This window comes from Monopterus albus, unplaced genomic scaffold (genome assembly GCF_001952655.1).
Source record: "Monopterus albus unplaced genomic scaffold, M_albus_1.0 scaffold7.1, whole genome shotgun sequence".
In the NCBI taxonomy this organism is placed as follows: domain Eukaryota; kingdom Metazoa; phylum Chordata; class Actinopteri; order Synbranchiformes; family Synbranchidae; genus Monopterus; species Monopterus albus.
Genome location: NW_018127887.1, coordinates 3,928,695 through 3,933,225, shown reverse-complemented (window position 1 = coordinate 3,933,225; position 4,531 = coordinate 3,928,695).

The following is a 4,531-nucleotide window of genomic DNA, read 5'->3' as shown; positions in this document are numbered from 1 at the left end:
ATATATATGCTACATATATGAAAGGGTCAGAATATTCGGAACACCTCTGAATATAATGTAGTCCAGTACAACACCACCCAAACTATGACTTCAATAATAAACATATAATTGAATTTATATATTTATGACAAACCAAAATTCTGAGCTTTATAAACACAGATGTTAAGGTGGAAGTGTTGCATTGAATTGCTTACAATTGTACAGGTGTACCTAATAAAATGGCTTGTGGGTGTATATAACATCTCATGTTTAAATCCATCCATCCATTATTTATACTGATTACTCTGAAGAGGGTTGCTGTAGGTTGGAGCCATTTCCAGCTGACATTGGGTGAGAGGTCACGTTTAAATGAAATGTAATATATGTCACTACTTTTCAATAATGGCTTGATATTACATGACCATGTTTGATATTAGTCAAGCCCTCAGTCAGACCCTGTTTAGGGTCCAAAGCTGCTGAAAGAATTTCTCTCTTTGGAGGAAACAGCAGCTCCTTGACTGAGCTCACTCCTGTCAGGTTGCCTTAACTGGCCTCTCCCCAGTTCTTCTTTTACCCTTTTTATTCTCTCTGAAACACAACACGGTCACTGCTGCAGTCCAAATCCAAGAATACATGTCAGTATCCATCTGCTGTCATTCACACATCCTTACTCACACATTACATGTTGTGTGAGCTGGTTTCACAGGACTAATACAGCACTACACTGGGTGAGAATCTCCTTTAGTCAGAATCCTTGTGTGAAGTCACCTTCATACAGGAATGTGGGAATGTGGTCCTACTGGCAAAGGTCAGACGTAGAGTTAATTGTAACTCTGTATATGCTGTGTGCACAGGTTTGGAGGTTGGATCCATTTTAGAAGCCAGAATCTCTTGAGCCAGTGCCAATTTGTAGCCTTAGGTAAAAATAGAGCCCTTGTTTTTAAATGGTACTTGGTGGGAATGAAGGCTTAGTGCAACACAAGCAGAGGAGCCCCCCACTCTCTGTGCTGGCAAAGGAGAATCCTCATTGGCTTTGCAGCCAGATCGTAGTTTACCTCACTTTTCCACAGTGCATGCCAAATACCTCACTTGAAACATATCCCTTCAATAAATAAGACTAAACATTATCATTTTATAGAGCAACACAGACAAGCTGAAATAGAAGGTTTTCACTCATACTGCAGATGCTTATAGACCATCACAGAAACAGCCCACTGTGAGAAAATATGCCAAGACTGAGAACAACCTCAGTAAGGCACAATGAAGTTTGATCCCAAGAAACGAGAGGGGCTTGGGCCTACTGCATGAAACAGTACCAACTTCACCTCTCTGTGAAAGGCTGTGGACTAACTGAGCAGCCGAGTGACTGACAGACTGACCTAGTGAATGACAAAGAAATATTTTGTGATTAATTTCAGTGTACTTTTAAAATCTCTCACTAATGTCCAGTGCACCCTTTACCTTAATCACACTGACCTAAATTGAGAGGAGACTGCAGAAAGATTACAGAAGGGGATATAACATTTGTCATATGATCTATTCTTTATAGTTTTTACAACCTCATGGTCTATTTGCTCATGATTTGTGTAATCTACACTTGAGTAACCAGAGTTCTGTCAACATCATAATACGACATGCACTGGAATCTGGGTATGACTAATAGGCAAGTGTGTCCTCAAGTCACATAGTCAGTGAATCAGAACATGATAAACAGTAGCTATAGCATGAAATTAGTGCCACTGATGTCCAAAGGGCAGCAAATTCAGGCATTGTGATTATGAGATAGATTAGATTACATTCAACTTTATTACACATGTACACGTACAAGGCAACGAAATACAGTTTAGCATCTAACCAGAAGTGCAATAACAGCAGTGCAGAGTGTGCAGTATATACAGTATGTACAGTCAGAACTAATCTATAGATATGTACAAGTGATATTTACAGTAAGTCATGTAAGGTAATGTACAATATACAACAGACTTTATGTCGGTCCAGTTATTCCAGCCAAATTCACAATGATATGTTTTTTATGGATATTATAGTAAACAATATAGGAAACAACCATTTTATATTTTGCTGAGCATTTCAGATGTAAAATGTATTTAAATTGCTGTGCTAATTTTAATGTAAGTCTAATATATACACTATAAAGTTCATAATAAAGGTCCTATGTAGAAGTAAAATTAAATATTGGATCATAAATGTTGGCCAGGACAGCCACAGGCTAATTTAGTTTTGCTTTGACATTGCTGGCCTTTTGAAATGGGGTAAAACAAATAACCATGCATGGCTTATTTGCATTGCAGAGAGCTCTCACATGCACTAAATGTGCCAGAAAACACTTTAAACAACTTTTATTGAGCTCTGCTACCAATAAATCAACAACCAAAAAGAATGCCGTTAATATACCTCATAAATAAAAATAATTTCACTTATTTATCATCTGTGACTAGAATAAAAAACTAATCACATGCTCAGTAATCAAAGGGACTTACCTTTCATAATGTTACACAACAGTTTCCAGAGGAGAGCGAGGTACAAAATACAGGCCTGCTGCTGTTTCAGGTTTCACTCTATAACATGCATAGAGGGATGGCAATCTGAGAAACTGAAAACATGCAGACCAAAGTAAGGCCATCCCTCTGCATTGCCTCAGAAGACCCACCCTTCATCCAGTTCCATTCAGAGGACCCCCCCACACAAACACACACTCAATCCCCACAGCACACTAGAGGTCTGTATCATCTCAGCATGTTGGGCTGATTACGTAAGTTTTTGACATACACATTCTTCCAGGGTCTGTAAAGAGCTTGGCCACAGGGAGGCTAGCATTGAAGTGAAGATTGTGTATCACAAGTATGAACTCTTGTGTATGCACATTTGCAATAATCTCAAAAAATTCCTAAGTTTGGTTTGTAAAAGATTTAAAACAGTGTTCCTTGGGATGTTTAAAGCTTGATGTTTAAAGCTTTTTGTATGATACGAAAACGTATCATACAAAAATCCTGTTAACTTTAAATAATTTCTGGTCAAGATCAGAGGTTGTTCCTGACTGACTGCAATTAAAACATCACTTCTGCTTTATGAAACCCCTGCTCCCAGCACATCCTTAATTCAGGCCCTGGAAACGAATCTTTATTCCTGCAACCAAATTCCTTCCTCACAGACCCAACAGCCCATTCAGAACATTTTCCCACTGCAGGGGTCCAGAGTGGCCCAGTTCAAGGCATTCGTTACGTCACGTTCTGAGGGTCATTAACCATCCTGTTATGTTGCGGGTCAAATTGACTCATTGTAAACTAAAAAAAAATCTAAAAGCAATAGTTAAAAGTATTTTATTGGTATGAAACGTCTGTTGCTTGGCTTAATAGGTGTAATCAACATATAAAATGAAAACGGTTCATTTCACATATTTGCAACCTTCCCCTGCATGTTTACATTACAAAGATACTGTTTCAAACAGTAGAGGTGTCTCATATTAATTTATCAACATCACTTCATAAAAAGAAAAGATTTCAAAATGTAAAATAAAATTTTAAACTAATCAATGTCATGTAAAAATAATGTATTTTATATGTAGGTCGTTTCAATGTACATTAAAAAGAGTTTTAAGATGCATTTTCTTTGACAAACGAGTGCATTATCCTCATTGAACCATAATCTGTGAGAGGTAAAGAAAACCACTGCACTAAATAGTGATTGAAATGGTTAGTAATGGTAAAATTAACCCAGGAACATCACTGCTGTTCCTGAGAAATGAACATAACAGGTGGGTTAAGCTAAACAGAGTTAACTATACTTAGCTTTGCATGTTCACTTTGGAGTGCACAATAGAATATAGTGTGTTTCTGAACAGTGCCAAGTAACATGGCACTTAGACTGCACTTTGCAGCAGTGTCTTTTGCCCGTAGGGAGTTTCCTGGGACATTCTTTGAATGGTAACTAAAAGAAAAGGAGGATAGTCATAGACGGTAGCTGTCTGTGCCAAGCCTGCTATCTCAAGTTAAATGACATATAGTACTGTAGAACAGGAGCACAAGCTTATAAATATACTTTTGTTTTCCTAAGGCACATTCCTTGTTCTTGTTTGCACATTCTTTTTCTTTTTTGCTCTCCCAGCTTTATCTTGCTCACTTGTCTACTCATTGTTTTACAGAAGAGCATTGTACATACACTTTGAGAGCCATTGTACCAGAGTCAAATTCCTCGTGTGTCCAACACACCTGGCCAGTAAAGCTGATTCTGATTGAGATTGCTAATGTTGGTGCAGTTTTAAATGCCTGCCACTAGATGTTATTAAAGGGCCATATTTCACTGATTATGCCTTTAACTGCTTGAGTTTGGTATAAACAATAGCTATCATCCTTTGCTGACTTTCAAGTATTAACTTGCATTGTCATTAATGTAAGCAATAGCACCACCTGATCCCAGGAAAGAGATAATAGTGGAATCTTTGTTGTGTCCTGTGGAGTGCAGATTGAATCCCAGCTGACTGTAGTGATCTTGCCGACAGTTCCAACAAAGCATGAGGCCACTGATGACAAAGCCT